The sequence below is a fragment of the Notamacropus eugenii genome, chromosome 2 (assembly GCF_028372415.1).
Source record: "Notamacropus eugenii isolate mMacEug1 chromosome 2, mMacEug1.pri_v2, whole genome shotgun sequence".
In the NCBI taxonomy this organism is placed as follows: Eukaryota; Metazoa; Chordata; class Mammalia; order Diprotodontia; family Macropodidae; genus Notamacropus; species Notamacropus eugenii.
The window spans coordinates 505,805,700-505,823,615 of NC_092873.1; the positions used below are offsets into that span (position 1 = coordinate 505,805,700).

General features: G+C 46.2%; 1 protein-coding gene across 3 annotated transcripts in view; it reads right to left on the reverse strand.

Annotated features, from left to right (window-relative positions):
- ERI3 (ERI1 exoribonuclease family member 3) overlaps nucleotides 1-17,620 on the reverse strand; it is a 180,393-nt gene extending 162,773 nt beyond the window's left edge. The window contains exon 1 of one of the 3 annotated variants that reach the window (XM_072649184.1): nucleotides 17,522-17,620. The gene's annotated coding sequence lies outside the window, so the exon portion shown is untranslated. The remainder of the gene's footprint in view (nucleotides 1-17,521) is intronic. The other 2 variants (XM_072649187.1, XM_072649189.1) reach the window with 2 other exon arrangements.
- Between the last annotated feature and the right edge of the window lie 296 nt (nucleotides 17,621-17,916).

Here is a 17,916-nt window from a genome sequence, read left to right on the forward strand (position 1 = left end):
CAAGGCTCTTCTCCAATCCAATCACCCTTCTCTCTATCTTGTCAACTGATCCTTCCAAAAACGGCCCAGAATCAGACACAATCTTCCATAACAATTACTCTTACCAAAGCAGAGTATGGACTTGCCCAACCCTCATTCTAAACAGTGGTTCCATGAATATACTGCCTGCAACTAAGATATAGAGGCAGCTAAAAGAAATATATATATGTGCATGGTATGGGGCAGGGGGGAAGAAGAGGTGAGAGGAGAGGGAAAGGGAGGAGGGAGAATGACAGAATGAGAGGAGAGACACAGAGAGAGAGGAGAGACAGAGACTGAAAGACGGACAGACAGAGAAGACACAAAGATGAGGGAGAGACAGAGAAGAGAATGAAGAAAGAAGGGAGAGAGAGAGGGGACAGGAGAAGAGGGGAAGGGAACTGAGGGAAGGGGAGAATGAAAGACAGAGGGAGAGGGGAAAAGATAGGAAGAGACAGAAGAAGGGAGCAGAGGAAAGAAGTGATAAGGGCCTACACCAAATTAGTAACCACGTAAGAGAAGAAAAGGTCCCTACCAGTGGAATCTCTGACCATTCAACAATAAAATCAACAAAACATTCTCAAATGAAGTGCTGCAAACCATTAACAACCATTGGAAAGACTGAACTTTCACTTCACACTCATCAAATTGGAAAAGAGGACAAAAGATGAGAATAGTCAGTGATGGAGAGGTTGTGGAAAGACAGGCACACCAATGCATTGTTGGTGGAGCTGTGAATTGGCCAAACCGTTCTGAAAAGCAACTTGAAAATATGTAAAGAAAGCAACTAACGTGTTCATATCCTTTGACCCAGAGATCTCACTGCTGGACATTTACTCCAAGGAGGTAAATGAAAAAGAGTAAGATTCCACAGACACCAAAATATTCATAGCTGTACTATTTGTGGTATTAAAGTACTGGAAATAAAATTAGATGCCCATCAACTGGTGAATGGCTAAAACATTCTGCTCCATTCCTAATTGATAAATGGTCAAAGGATATGAATAGGAAGTTTTCAGATGAAATTAAAGCTATCTATAGTCATATGAAAAAATGCTCTAAATCACTACTGATTAGAGAAACGTTGAGTTACCATCTCACACTTATCAGAATGGCTCATATGACAGAAAAGGAAATTGATGGGTGATGGAGAAAATGTGGGAAAATTGGAACACTAATGCATTGTTGGTGGAGCTGATCCAACCATTCTGGAGAACAATTTGGAACTACGTCCAAAGGGCTATAAAACTGTGCATACCCTGTGACCCAGCAATATCACTACTAGGTCTATATCTCAAAAAGATCAGAAACAAGGGCAAAGGACCCACATGTACAAAAGTATTTACAGCAACTCTTTTTGCGGTGGCCAAGAATTGGAAATTGAGGGGATGTCCATCAATTGGGGCAAGGCTGAACAAGTTGTGGTATATGAATGTTGTGCTTTAAGAAATGATGAGCACATGGATTTCAGAAACACCTGGAAAGATTTACATGAATTGATATAGAGGGAAGAGAACAGAACCAGGAAAATATTTTAACAGTAACAGTAATACTGTAGGATGATCAACTGTGAATGACGGCTCTTCTCAGCATTGTAATGATCTGAGACAATTCCAAAAGATTCATGATGGAAAATACTATCCACATCCAGAGAGAGAACTGATGGAGTCCAAATGCAGATTGAAACAGACTATCTTAACCTTTTTTTCTTTCTCTTGGCTTTTCCCTTTTGTTCTGATTCTTCTTTCACAAGATGACTAATGTGGAAATGTTTAATATGATTGCACATGTACATAACCTACGTCAGATTGCTTGCTGTCTTCGAGAGGGAGAAAGAAAAAAGTCTGGAACTCAAAATCTTATAAAAGTGAATGCTGAAAACTTTCTTTACATTTAATTGGAAAAAAACAAAATATTTTGAAAAATTTTTAAAAGAACATACAATGTCCAATCAAAAAAAAGTTCTGCTGCATGAATATAAGAAAATATTACTGGGCTGCAAGGAAGGGTGAATATGAAAACTACGGGGAAGTATGGGAAGACTTATTTGAAATGATACAACCTAAAGTTAGCAGCACCAGGAAAACAATCAACACACGACAACAATGTTTTTAGAAAAGGACCCAGAGGTAAGTGAGAGCTAGATAAACAGATCTTCAATATAGAGAAATAATTGAATCCAGTGATTCACAGTAGGCTCCTGCCCCTCCCAGCTTATTTATCTGTTTGTTTGTTTTACCTCTTCTATTTAAAGGGGCCATCCCCAGACTACTTTTTAAAGAGGCCTATTGACTGAATGGGCATTACCTCACTTTAAATGAGTATCTGAAAAGGCCTTAGCCTAAAAGGCCAAGGTCTCCCATTGTATCCTGGGTCATGTCCAGTCATCCTGATGAATATCTGGTCACTGGATCCAAGTGGCTCTGGAGGAGAAGTAAGGCTGGTGACCTACACAGCCTTCCCTCACTCAAAACAGTTAAGTGCAAATCATGTCATCATCTCTGTGATGTCATGGTCTTCTTCAGCAACGAAGGACGAACATAGCAATAGCAACACTAATGAAAAGAACAACAATAAAACAACTGAAACTGCACACTGAGAAATTGAAACGGCCAAGCCAGGCCCAGAGCAGGCCCTCTTCTTCAGGGGCACAAACAGGAGATTTTGATGGATTTATTAGTTTTGCTGAACTGCTTTTTCTTTTTAAACTATCTGTTCAAAGGAGTGAAACTCAAGGAATGAGAAATGTAGGTGAGGGTAAAAATAAGACATAAAAATTCTTCTAAAAAATGCTTGCTGCGGGGAGGAGCCAAGATGGCGGAGTAGAAAGACACACATATGCTAGCTCCAAACCGACAGCCCATAAAATACCTGTAAAGAAGAACTCCCAACAAATTCTGGAGCAGCGGAAGCCACAGAACAACAGAGTGGAGGAGATTTCTGTTTCAGAGAGCCCTGAAAAACCGACGCAAAAGGTCTGTCCCGCACCAGACCCAGAGCAGAGCCCAGCTCTGCCTTGGCCACAAGGCACCAAAAGGAGCAGATCCGAGCAGGCTTAAGGGACAGAATCTCCAGCAGCTGAGCAAGTCCCTTCACCCACAGGTACCAAAGGTCGGTGAGAGGGTCTTTTTGGCTGGCTGAGAGGAGAGCAGGATGTCCCCATAACTCAGGCCCCCTCGGGAGGCAGCCGTGGACAGGGACTTTCAAAGCAGGCAGGTGCTCGGATCCATTGTTGAAGGTCTCTGAATAAACTCTGCGAGGCAACTGAGCCCCATGAGGCGGCCCTGCCCCCACCTGAACTTAATCTCACACTGAATAGCAGCCCCGCCCTGCTGAAAGCCCTGAGGCTGGGAAGCAGCATTTGAATCTCAGACCCAATTGCTGGCTGGGCCAATCTGGAGGCAAGGTGGGTGTGGAAAGGACACTCAGAAGTCAAGTAACTGGCTGGGAAAATGCCCAGAAAAGGGGGGGAAAAAATAAGACCATAGAAGGTTACTTTCTTGGTGAACAGATATCTCCTCCCTTCCTTTCTGATGAGGAAGAACAATGCTTACCATCACGGAAAGATGTAGAAATCAAGGCTTATGTATCCCAAACATCCAAAAGAAATATTCCATGGGCTCAGGCCATGGAAGAGCTCAAAAAGGATTTTGAAAATCAAGTTAGAGAGGTGGAGGAAAAACTAGGAAGAGAAATGAGAGAGATGCAAGAAAAACATGAAAAGCAGGTCTATACCTTGCTAAAGGAGACACAAAAAAATGCTGAAGAAAATAACACCTTGAAAAATAGGCTAATTCAATTGGCAAAAGAGGTTCAAAAAGTCAATGAGGAGAAGAATGCCTTAAAAAGCAGAATTAGCCAAATGGAAAAGGAGGTTCAAAAGCTCACTGAAGAAAATAGTTCTTTAAAAATTAGAATGGAGCAGAAGGAAACTAATGACTTTATGAGAAACCAAGAAACTACAAAACAAAACCAAAAGAATGAAAAAATAGGAGACAAGGTGAAATATCTCACTAGAAAAACAACTCACTTGGAAAATAGATCCAGGAGAGACAATCTAAAAATTATGGGACTACCTGAAAGCCAAGATCAAAAAAAGGGCCTAGACATCATCTTTCATGAAATTATCAAGGAAAACTGCCCTGAGATTCTAGAACCAGAGGGCAAAATAAATATTGAAAGAATCCACCAATCACCTCCTGAAAGAGATCCAAAAAGAGAAACTCCTAGGAACATTGTGGACAAATTCCAGAGTTCCCTGGTCAAGGAGAAAATGTTGCAAGCAGCTAGAAAGAAACAATTCAAGTATTGTGGAAATACAATCAGGATAATACAAGATCTAGCAGCTCCTACATTAAGGGATCAAAGGGCGTGGAATATGATATTCCAGAAGTCAAAGGAACTAGGACTAAAACCAAGAATCACCTACCCAGCAAAACTGAGTATAATGCTTCAGGGGAAAAAAATGGTCTTCCAAATAAATTGAGGACTTTCAAGCATTCTTGATGAAAAGACCAGAGCTGAAAAGAAAATTTGACTTTCAAACACAAGAATGAAGAGAAGCATGAAAAGGTAAACAGCAAAGAGAAGTCATAAGGGACGTACTAAAGTTGAACTGTTTACATTTCTACATGGAAAGACAATGTTTATAACTCTTGAAACTTTTCAGTATCTGGGTAGTTGGTGGAATTACACACACACACACACACACACACACACAGCTCAGAGTGAATGGAATAGGATGGGATCATATCTTTAAAAAATGAAATTAAGCGGTGAGAGAGAAATATATTGGGAGGAGAAAGGGAGAAATGGAATGGGGCAAATTATCTCTCATAAAAGAGGCAAGCAAAAGACTTTTTAGTGGAGGGAAAAAGAGGGGAGGTGACAGAAAGACATGAAGTTTACTCTCATCACATTCGACTAAAGGAAGGAATAAAATGCACACTCATTTTGGTATGAAAACCTATCTTACAATACAGGAAAGTGGGGGAGAAGGGGATAAGCAGGGTGGGGGGGATGATAGAAGGGAGGGTAATGGGAGGAGGGAGCAATTTGAAGTCAACACTCTTGGAGAGGGACAGCATCAAAAAGAGAGAATAGAAGCAATGGGGGGCAGGATAGGATGGAGGGAATTATAGTTAGTCATACACAACACGACTATTATGGAAGTCATTTGCAAAACTACACAGATATGACCTATATTGAATTGCTTGCCTTCCCAAAGGGAATGGGTGGGGAGGGAGGGATGAAGAGAAGTTGGAACTCAAAGTTTTAGGAACAACTCTCAAGTACTGTTCTTGCCACTAGGAAATAAGAAATACAGGTAATGAGGTATAGAAAGTTATCCAGCACTACAGGACAAAAGAGAAGATGGGGACAAGGGAAGGGAGGGATGATAGAAGAGAGGGCAGATTGGTGATGGGGCAATCAGAATGCTCGGTGGTTTGGGGTGGGGAGAGGGGACAAAGGGGGAGAAAATTTGGAACCCGAAATTTTGTGAAAATGAATGTTAAAAGTTAAATAAATAAATTTAAAAAAAAAAAGGAAAAAAATGCTTGCTGATTAATGAATTCATTTTGTCATTTTGCAATTGGCTTTTTGAACCCTAGTTGTAAGACTTTCTATTTATCCCTATTAAGTTACCCTGAGGTAGAAAAGCTGTGGAATGATGACATTCTTAAATTGGAATATGTCCAAAGGAGGGTAACGAAGGCAGTGAGAGGAACAGAGAACGCCATGAAAAGCTCTCTTCAGGTCCAGTCATTCAACCAGCTTCACCATCATCAAGCCCCACATCGCACAAGAATTACAGCAGAGACTCTGACCTGAAAATCAAGTATATCAGGTCCTCTACTTTCTCCTGCTCTACCCTCCTGGTGACCCTTATCAGAAAAGATGTCAAGAATTTGCTCCTGCTATGTCCTTGAAAACTTTTAGTCACCCCCACTTTCCTCCCTAAGTGCTCACAATCTTAATAACCTATTTTTTCATTTTGCCAGGAATTGCAGTCAAGGCACCAGCCTAGAGAATCTAGAACCTCTCCTCTAGAAGCACTCACCTGGAACACAGGGAACCAGGAACCTAAGCCTGCAGCCTCAAATCCACAAGGTCCCTTCTTTCTACCCTGAAGTCTCTCTGCCCCCAGCCACCTCCCCATCTTCAAGGAAGCCTTGGAATAAAGAATAAGAAAAGGGAGTTGGCTGAGGACCTACCAAGTCCTGGTAGCTACGCTGGCTCACTAGGTGACAGAGGTAGGGAGGGGGGAGCAGAGTGCTCAGGAAGAGTACACAAAGACAGATGTGTCTCCAGAAACTCTTCTGACAATTGGAATGCTAAAGGCTACAGAACCCAAGTCTTCTCCTAAAACTCTTAGGTTGGCCTCGGGGTTTAGAGTGATGTTTTACCCTATAAAAGGTGCCGTGCAGAGCACAGACCACTCCAGCTCCTTCCCCTGTCCTCCACCTCAGCTGCCAGCCCCATCCAAGGCCAGCCACCACCCACAGAGGAGGAGGCTTTGGAACCTTCCCAACTACCCCAACCTCTCTACCACTGAAGACTAGCCATGCACAAGTACCAAAGCCTGCAGACAACCTAAGATGCAGGTCCTGATTAAAGACTGGCCACATCCATCCAAGTCTCCTAAGTCTCGTTTTGGCACCCATCATTATCAGGCTAATACATAACAAGAGGAAAAATGTCCCATGATTTACTCAACATTTACTGACCAGTTTGCAGCTCCCTAGAGCCTGAGCAGCCTCCATCTGGGGTCACAGCTGGGAAGGAACAGTTGTTTTTACCCACTTTATTTCAGGCCACACATGGGTCTACCAGCAGCTTAATCTTTCTGAGCATCCTGGACAAGAGAATAATTGCAGATTGGACAGGTCACTCCCGTTCCCCAGCCCGTCACGCAGACTTGGGGATGGAGGCTCATCTGTCACAGACTAGCACATCAGGCTGGCTCTCATACTCAAACCCCTGCCCTAGGAGGTGGGGGAGGGGATGGAAAACATCAAAGGACATAGGCTACCCCGAATACAGACCAGGCAAGCAAGGCAAGGAGTGGAAGGGAACCACTGTCCCTCCCTCCCTCAGTCATACTCCCTGACTGTTTGGAGAAGCAGCATGCTGCCTCATCCTTCTCTGGTCAGTGACTACCACACTGCTAGCACATCTACCTGCAGATAAAGCACCCAGGCCTGGACCTCCCTCACCATCAGGGACAATTAGAGCTGAAGGACAAATAGGACCAGGAAACCAACAATAACTCACATTTCTATGGTGCTTTGCTCTGCTGCAAGGAAATGTGGCGTGAGCATCATTAGACCCATAGGTCAATGAAGGGAACTGAGGCTGAGTGAAATGTAATGACTTTTCCAAGGTCATATGGCTGATAAGTGACCTGGTAGGCCTGTGGCTCCCAGATCACACCGAGAAGGCCAAAGTCAATGCAGAAATGGCTCAGAGCCTTGAGATCCTGCTATCTCCATCCTCTGCACAACCTGTAGCATGCCAAAGGATTTCAGCAGCCCACAAAAAATGCAGAGGAAATGTAGAATAAAATGTAGAGGAAATCCTCTGGAAGGTTGCAGGTTGTGCTGGCCTGATATAGAACCATGCCCTTTACCACCTACAACTCAAACTCGCCCTGATTACAAGCCTGTTTGCGACCCAGATGACTGGGGAGCGTATTTCTCTTCTTGGTTGTCTTCTGGGGACCCATTTTGGTGTGGCTCTTGCATCCATGGGACCTACCCCACTGCCTGGCCCACAGGCTTGCTGAACTGAATTTTCACCAAGATAAAGAATTAGCTCCCCAAATCTATGATTCAGTTCCCTCTGGAAACAAAGTATGACTCTGGTTAAAAGCAGCCCAGACAAACAGAAGAATGAGATCTGCTTGAAATATTAGCCTTGGACATCTACCCGTCCACCTCCCCAACAGGAAAGAATGTTCTACATTTATACACCTTTAGAGCCAGCCATATCCAAATCCCCTGCCAAATATTATTCTAAAGGAAAAAAGCCTTTCCTTATTTCAGAGGGGTAACAATGAGGCAACAGGAATAAGGTGCAGTGGAAAGAGTCCAAAAGAGCTCAGTTAAAATCTTCACCTGAGCACTCTGTGACAAAGCAAGCACTCCTCTTCCCTCTTCCTCTGTAACTGGAGAAGCCTGGCTAGGCTCTAAGGTCTTGCCCAATTCCAAACCTATGTTCTACTGGCCATACTCTCCAGAACCTAAAACTGCCAGACTTGGGGCACCCTGAAGCAGCAGGTCAGGCCGTTCTCTACTCTCGCTTTCTCCCTCCCCATGGGAGGAGATGAGAGTGTTACCTTGGGCGTGGAATACCATTAAAAGGATTAATTTAGGGAGCCATGTTTGGACTGTCACATCCAATCACCACTCACAGATCTACAACTTCCCAAATCAGACACATGCAAAGGAGAATCAATCGCAAGGACACTGAGGGTCTGAACAGGCATACTAATGACCTCTCCAGTCACCGAGGTGCCTGACAGCAGCTTGCTCTGCCACTCCCATAAATTATGTGCTTCTGGATTGTACCTGCACCAGGCTGAGCACCCACCAGAACAATCCCGAGAATGCCCCCCCCCCCCAGGAAGATCAGTATGAAATGATACCTAAATTGGGGAGGGGTGCATCTACAAACAGGGACTCAGTCACAACTGGACAGCACCAAGTGGGTAGAGTCAGGGTCCCGCCAAAGCCAGGCAGATCTTGACAGCCCAAGCATCCCATTGACTGAAGGGCCAAGTTGGTACCCCCCTCACCTTCCCTCCAAGGAAGAAAAACTGCAGAGGAACATGAACACACTCACATCTTGAATTTTCACCTCTCTCTTCCAGCAGGACCCTGGATGACTCCCCTAGGCTTCCCCAGTCTCAGTTTTCTCAGGGGTAACTGGGATGCTGACCTGCTGACCCACATCCCAAAGAGGTGGAGGAAGGCCCTTTGCAAAGATGAAGGGCTACAGTCGCCAACCATAAAAAAACCCAGCCATCAGACAGTCAGGGACAGTCAGTCAAGATGAATTCTCTTTGTTCATGATATTGGGGCCAAAGCAGAGGCTGGTGACAAGTTTTGAGATGCGTGGAGGAGCAGCTCCTGGTCACAGGTTTTCCCTGTTCCAACGAAGAGTCATGCCCTGGCTAATGAGCTCCAGCCTCCTGCTGAATGGCTGCAGACCATCAGTTCATTTGCACTGCAGGATCCCAAAGACAGAAAAAGGAGGCTACACGATAGGGCCTCAGGTGTGGCAACCTGGACAGGCGTGCTGCTACGCCCTCCTCCATCTCCTAGCCTGCACCCTTCCCTTACCCAGCAGCACTTCATCTCCGGCTAGAGAGGCCAACTCCAGGACATTCCAGGGAGATGGATCAGCCACTTGATCACTCCAATATGCCAAACAGGGGGTGCCCCCCTAGAGGCTCATGGCACTGCAGTCACCCCTCCCCCTCGGTAGCACACCCTCCCCCCACAGATGCTCTCCACCCTTCCTCCATACCCTTCTCACAGAGGCTGAGGGAGGGAGAGGGGAAGGGGAACACCCAGAGCACCATCTAAGGGAAAACCTATGGCAGCCACATGAGGGGACGAGTGCTTCTCCAAACAGACAAAGAGGACAAGAGTGAGACAAAACCTGAGCCCAAACCCTAACACACATGATCACCAATCACCTAAAACAAAGGCACAGTCAAAGTCAAAGAAATATCTGCCACCAACATCCTTCATAACCTGCCCCCCCCCCAATCTTCCTCCCTCGGGCATCCTCCCTCTGCCATGATCCAGTGACCCTGGTGTCCTTGCTCCATGCCAGGGATGTTCCTTGGCTGCCTCTCATGCCTGCAGTGTGCTTCCTCCTTCAAAGCAGAGCTAAAATCCTGCCTTCCACAGGCAGTCTTCCTCTTCACGTCACTGTATTCTCTCTGCTGACTACCTCCAGTTTCTCCTGTCTATAGTATATTGGCACAGAGTGGTTTGTATGTGGTTTCCCCGATTAGAATGCGAGCTCCTTGGGAGCAGGGACTGTCCTTGGCCTCTCTTTGTGTCCCAACGGCTTCTCACAGTGCCTGGTACATAGGAGGCTCTGAAACGCTGAATGACTCACCCTCTCTTCCTCTGAACCACACTGGGGTTAAGGCCTGCTTTGTACATGACCACCCAGCCCCATAAACACGAATAAAACGCAGGTGCTTTACGGCCAAGCCTGTTTCCACTTACCCTCATACCCACAGTACCTAGCCTAGCATCAGGCACAAGAGAGGGGTAGGAGTCACACTGGTGGGTCAATGACCACTCATTCCCTTACATTAGGTGGCTCCTCATTACCTCCAGAGCAAATACAAACAAAGCCCAAAGCCATGTGGTGTTGAAGGACTTCCCAATCTTGTCCTCATAACACAGTGCTCCCTTTCCCACTCTATGGTCCAATAACCCCAAGGTGCTTGTTTCATCGCCTAGCTCATCACCTGTCACACCTGCAATGCTCGACCTTCTCATCTCCACCTCAAGCACTCAGCTCAATCTCACCTTCCTCCAGAGACTTTGCCAAATTCAACCTACAACCCTTCAGCTGCTAGCACCTTCTTCTTTCAGGTGACCTTCTACCGACTTGGTCTGTGACTGTCTATGAATGTACTATCTCCCTCATTAGAATAAAGGAGCCTTGAGGACTTGTTCTGTGTCCCCAGTGCCTAGCAGAGAGCCTGGCGGGGGGATGGTACAGAGGACAGAGAGGCTGTCATATCTGTACTTCTCTTGACACGGCCTAGGATCCTTTCAAGGTGGAGCTGTGGGAATATCAGTCCTGGAGGTCCAAATAAGACACATCTATTGCCAACTAGGGGACAGAAGCATTTATATAGAATTTACCTACTATATGTCAGGCACCATGGTATGTCTTGACAAATATTACCTCAACTGATCCTACCAACAACCCCATGAGGAAGATGCCATTACCAAGGCCAATCGACATTCAGTGACTTACCCAAGATCACCCAGCTAATATCTGAGGAAGGATTTGAACTCAGGTCTCACTCTAGACTCAGGGTTCTTTTCACTGTGGCTTCCCCAGCCTGTCCTTCAGCAATTGATTTTTTTACTCTTCCTAATATTAAATCTCTTCTTGTTAGAATCAGACTCTAAAAAGACATCAACCAATCTCCCCATGTTCCCATCCTAGCAGAGATCCTCCCTGGCTCCACTTCATGTCATCCACAGGTCTGACAAATGCCCCTTTTGGGTCTGTGTCCATCAATAAAAATGCTGAACAAGTCCAGGAGAAATTAGGTATCAACTAACATCTCACACCACATGCAATGACATGCTCCAAAGGACATGTGGAAAGTCACACCACAAAGTGGAGGAGCAAGGAGGAAAACACTTTTCCTAACAGTGGACAGGGAAAGAGTTCATACAAACAAGACAGAGAGGATTTGTGATTGGGAAGACAAATGGACAACTTTGATTACATAAAATTAAAGAGGTCTTGAATAAACCAAATCAGGGTAGTTAAAATTAGAAGGCAAACAAGTAACTGCAGAAAAAATGGCACAAAGTTTCTCTGATAAAGGTTTCATAGTCAATCTATACGATTAAATACTGATTCAAGTGTATAAGAACTAGAGTCATTCCCCAATAGATAAATGATCAAAGCTTATGAACCTACAGCTTTCAAAGGAAAAAGCTACCAGATCATATGAAAGTGTTCCAGATCACTATCAGAGACATACAAATTAAAATAATTCTGAGGAATTCTACCTCCCACTCATCAAATCGACAAAGATGACAAATAAGGAAAATGACCAATGTGAAGGGGCTGAAGGAAAAGAGGCACGCTGAGATTGTGGAGCTGTGGTCTGGCATTCCAGAAAGCAATGTGGAACCATGACCCAAAAGTCACTAATATCTGCCCACCTTTTGATACAGCAACACCACCACTAGACCTATAGCCCAAAGAGAACAAGGAGGAAAAGAACCTAGAGATACACATGCAAAAAGATTTATAGCAGCTCTTTTGTGGTGGCAAGAAACTAAGGAAGTGTCCATCAATGGGGGGATGGCTGAACAGATCACAGTATGTGAATGTAATAAAGTATTACTGCACCTTAAAAATAATGAAGGAGATGGTTTCAGACACATGAGTAAGACTTGTGTCAAGTGATGACGACAGAAATGAGAAGAACCAGGAATATAAGCTATATAGCAACAACCTTACAAAGCAAAATAACTTTGAAATACATAAGAATTGATTAATGTAATTACTAATCATGTTCCCAGAGAAGAGACAATCAAACACTCTGCCCACCTAAGAGAGAAGGGGTGGGTTCAGGGGGCACACATTTTTAGTCATGGCCAATGAGGGAATTTATTTTGCTGTACTTTGTATATATATTATAAAACTTGGTTTTTCTTTCTTTTCTTCCAAGAAGGGGAGAAAGGGAAGCAAGAGGAGGTTTAGGGATAGGAAAAGGAAGGAAAGAAGGAAGGAAGGAAGGAAGGAAGGAAGGAAGGAAGGAAGGAAGGAAGGAAGGAAGGAAGGAAAGACAGAAAGGAAGGAAGTAGAAAGAAAGAAAGAAGGAAAAGAAGGGATCATTACAGCATCTTTTCAAAATGTACAAAAGAGAAGAGGAAGCCCAGAAGGAATTCCCAAACAAGCAGAACAGCTCAGAAGGTTATATGCTGAATTTATTACATACTTTTGAAAAGTCAGATATACAAAACAGAGATTCAAAGTTTCACGTAAATGGAAATTTTTGTTTCCTTCTAGTTGTCTATAATAAAAATAAACAAATAAAAATGTGGACCAGAACAGAGCAGATTGAGCCCTCCAGGCTGACATCAAACCACTAATCAACCAGCTGGGCATCCACTTAATCCAATCCGCATCTGCACTCCACCCAGGTCAGGTAACAGGCTTTGTCCAAAACTGCACTGCGCTACCAACCAGTACAGTAACCCTGTCACCAAAGGATAGGATTAGATGTGAGATGGCATTTTCCAAGTGAACCTGTGCTGGCTCCTGGTGATCAGCTTTCCCCTAGCTCGATGCTCATAAACAGCTGCTCAGGCCTTGGCCAGGGAGATGTGCCTGGATCAGCAGACTGAGAGTATGGAACTCACACTCCTCTTTTTAAAAATCAGGGCAACACTTTTCTCCTTTCTAGTGGCTCAACCCAGAACCCTAAATGCACAGCACCAGCAGCTCAGCCATCACATCTGCCTCCCATTTCCTCCTGCTAAAATCCCTCCTATTTTTCAAGACCCACTTGAGACACTGCCACCTCTGTGAAAACTCTCCTAATGAACACAGGCATGCATCCATCTTCCAGATGAGAGCTCTTCCTCATTTGTACTCCTTTCATTTGTCAAAATAAAAAAATAAAAAATCACTGAATTTTCAGAATTAGGACCTCAGTGATCATGGTAGTTCTTCCAAACTTTAAGCTCTACATACAACATAACCTCAATTTCAGCATGGCCAAAAGAGAACGTCAACCTTTCTCTCCAAATCTCCCCTCGTCTCAACTTCCTGATGTCCATCAAGGGCACCGCCATCTTTCCAGTCACCAGGCTCCTGAGCCCAGTGCCAGCCTGGACTCTTCATTCATGCTCACAACTTACAAAGTCATAAAGAGTGCCATCTCTTTCTTCACAACCTCCCTCATATATACACACCTTCCTCCCTACTCAGTCACCTCCCTGGGGCACCGCAGACCTGGACTGAGCAGGTTCCCTGCCTCAAGCCTCTCTCCACTCCTGTGGGGATTTCTTCACCATTGCCAAAGGTATTTTCCTACTGTGCAAGTTTGAAGGTGACAATCTCCCTACACAAAAGAAACTCCTGTGGCTCCCTATTGGCTCTAAGGTCAAATATCAAGTCTGACATTTAAAGCTCTTCGCAAGCTGGATCCAACCCCGCTTTCAGTCTTATTACACCTTAGTCCTCTTTCCACATTACATTCTAGACCAGAGGTATCCAAACTTATTTGTCCTACTGCCCCCTTTCCAAAAAAAAAAAAAAATTACTCAGCAGCCCCTGGAAATCTTTAACCCTTTAACAATTCTTTAAAAACGTGTCATTTCAAAAACACATAATTTTTAAAATGATACATCTTAAATTTAATAATTTATTGTAAATTTATGGGTTTTTTCCTGCACTGAAATTTTGATGATGCAATATTATGTCATGTAATTATATACTATACAACGTATAGTATCATAGCAAAAACAAGTCATTACATGCACATATCCCTGCTAATGCATGCTGGACTTCCTGACAATGCTCAACATGCTCACATGCTAACACTTGCTTGTTAAGACCTGTCAGCAGACTTAACCACTGATTGGTTATAACTTGCATTTTGTGTTTATTTGGAAAAGAATGTAATCATGACTTTAATTTTGTTACACAACAGATGAAACATGTATGAATGGTTTTTCAAAATTTTCTTATTTTCTCCTTTCCTTACGCTTCCAACGTCCCCTTATTTTTATTCAACACCCCCTCAACTGCACCAGTGGCTACAACCCCCCCCCCCATCATTTCAGCACCCCCCAGGGTGTGGTATCACCCACTTTGGGAATCTCTGTAAGACCAAGTAACTCTCTTGTTGTTCCTCATGCCTTCACCTCTACTTCTCAAAATGCCCAAAGTTTTCTTCAAAGCTCATTTCCAATGTCACCTCCTCCATCAAGCCTTCCTTTCTTCCTCCCTTGACCAAAATTGCCCACATTTACTCTGTGTGCTCACAAGTGTCCATGTTATCTCTTTCTACGGAATATAATCTTGAAGATAAGAAGAGTTTTGTTTTTGCCTTTCTATCCCCAATTCCTAGCATGGTAATTGGCACAAGGCAGATGCTTTAGGAAGGACTTGGACAGCAGGCTGCCCTTCCTAGGAAGTTTAGTTTGGCAAAATGTTAAAGATCTTTATCTTTACCCACAGTCTAGAAGGCAGTGAAGGGGACCAGGAATACACAGAAAGAAGGCATTAGCCCTCAAAGTAAGATAGGGTAAGGTCAACAAGGGATTGTGTAACAGTACTGGAGAACAGGCTGCTGGGGAGTTGGGGGTGGGGTGGGTGGGAGGATCCCTGATTTTCAAAGTGTGGGTCCACACTCAATGTCACAGACATTGGCCCCTCACCCATGCAACAGACAGGCCACAAGAATGATTCTGACCTTCCATAGGTTGGCTCACCATTCAAACAGCCACATAAACAAAGTTTAAGTCAATACCCGACGTAAAAATCAGTCTCAGACCACTTAAAATTGTAAAACAGGACTCCATAGGACTATTCACTCTCAGAAACTCAAAGCAACAAAAACAAGAAGTATGAATGACACCAAAGCCCACTACACCCCTGACAGAGTGGGTGGACTCCCAGGGTAGTCTTCTTGAGGCCAGGAAGCATCAGGGAGCACTGGCCTCTCTACTAGCAAATCTTCCCTTCTTTCCCCAACACCCCTGCCCCCTTTCACACACTTCCAAAGAAGCCATTCACCAAATGAGCCCAACATAAAAAAAAAACACCACTTTTCAATGTTTTTAATCACCTTTATTTAGAAGTTTCAAGCTAAAAAGATATAGGGAGCTGTGGTGACTGCTCAACTCTCTGACCTAGCCAGCTGATTATTTATAGGATCTTTGGGTAGGAATTGTTAACGAGTTTTTAATTTGGAGCACTTCAGTGGAGTCAAGTGCTCTGAGCTCCAATGAACCACCCCTGAATCCATAAAGGAAGCCTTATCAATCACTTCCCCGAACAGCAGCCAAGTGGTGGGTTTCTAACCAAGTTCCCGGACACTCACATTACTGAAGTCACACTCCAAATCACTGTTTATAAATGGACTTTTAAGTGATAGGGGACTCAGGTGTTATAGACATAAGCTCAAAGCACCAACCCACTAAAACAAGGTACACTATGTATGATAAAGTCAGAATAAAGCCGTATTTGATGAAGCCAAGTCCTGTTAGAAATTCCACAAACAAAATCAGTGAGCCAATCCCCACCAAATACAGTCTAGTATTTGGCCAATCAGATTCATGTGGCGCTGCCATTCAGAGGGGAGCCCCAGTAAATCTCTCTGGCAAGAGACTGATGCTAAGGATGTGACCAGAGACCATTAGCAGAGGTAATAGTTCAAACTGGCAGGGCCAGTGGTTTTCAAACCCATTGATTCTTTCCAGTCCTAAATATAAGAGTCCAAACACCAAACCAAGCCAAAGTCTTGCAAGTCCTTCAGTCTAACGCAGCAGCTATTATGGCAATGCCACAGGGCTTGCAAGGCAGCTGTGGGAGGCCAGAGGCCAGAGCCCAGCCAGAGCCCCTGCGCTGCCCACACCTGTATATACTGTGAACATCTGAGAAGGAGCTAGCCCCTACTCAGAGGGCTACCTTCTCCAGTCCCTGTGCCCAACACAGAGTCTGCCTTGCTCTGGAATCTCTCTCCTGGGGCCAGGGGTTAAAGAGCCCTCCCAGTCAGGATCAAATTGTCCCCAGCCCTCTTACTACCCAAGAGAAAGTCATAAAGCCACCATGCCCCACCCCCCAAAAACATCCTTTTCTCTTCGCCACCAAAAGAAGAGGAAGATGATGACAGGGGTGATAGTGGGGATGAACCTGCCTCCTGGCCACTCATCCATCCTGAGGTACCCCCCCATTCCCAGCAGAACCCACAGCACAGAGGGAAAGGTGTCAGGGTGTCCCATCCAAGACCCCCTCCAAGACACGGATGCCTTCAGGGGGAGGAGCCCTCCTAATACCTAACCCTCCCCCAGAATGACAGATGACAGAGTCTCCCCATTCAGACCATCCCTGGGGTCTTCCCTCTCTGGTACCAGTGCTCCCACGCAGGCCCACCGTAACTCCCCCTCCCTCTAATAACTATGGCCCTAAGAGGGAGGACTGCCCCCTCCTGGAAGTGGAGCCCCCCTTTCCAGACTTCTCTGTACACCTATCCCCCCTGGAGAGGGGAGCCCCCCATCTATCCAGACCCTCCCTCAGCCCCGCCCCGCAGAAGGGGAGGAGAGGGAGAGAGGGAGAGAGAGAGAGGGAGAGAGAGGGAGGGAGAGAGAGAGAGAGAGAGAGAGAGAGAGAGAGAGAGAGAGAGAGAGAGAGAGAGGTCGCCATGGCAACCCTGCTTGGGGGGGGGGCCCCGCCCGCAGCGGGGTACCCGTCGCCATGGCAACCCCTGCCCGCACCCCGCCCCTCCCCACCACCACCCCCAGCGCGCGCTCCCGCCGCCACGTCCGCGCTCCCGCCACCGCCCCGCGCGCCCCCGCCCCCCGGGCGCCCGCAGGCCCCGCGCCGGCCTCCCCGGGGCCGCGGCGGATGAGCAGGCGCAGGGCTGTGGGCCAGGCCCGGGGCCAGGGGAGGCCAAGGCGGGGCCGGCTCCGCCCGCTGCCCGTCGCCCCCCTCGGCGGCCGCGGCGGCGACAGCCCGCACCACGAGTCCCCACAACACACCGACTCACCTCCGTGCCCTCTGACCCCGCGCGGCGCCGCTGACGGGCGGCCGGGCCGGCCAACCGCCGAGCCCGCTGCCGGTGCCGTGGGCCAATGGAAGCCTGGAGGGCGGGGCTTCCTCCGCCCCAGCCCTCGTACCTCCATCCGCATGCGCGTCTAGACGCCCCGCCAGGCCTCTGCCGCCGCTAGGTATCATGGGGGCTGTAGTCTGGGCAGGCCAGTCTCCGAGCGTCCGTCGGGCCCACTGCGCATGTCCAGCTAGGGGCACGTGGGCCCCGGGGCCCCCTAGATCCAGGCCTCACCTTACGAAGCCGGCGGGGTGGTGCTGTCCCCGGACGGGAAGATGGGGGTGCCTGGGTTCAACTGCTGCCCCCCTCCATTGGAGAGCGAGGGGCCAGACATT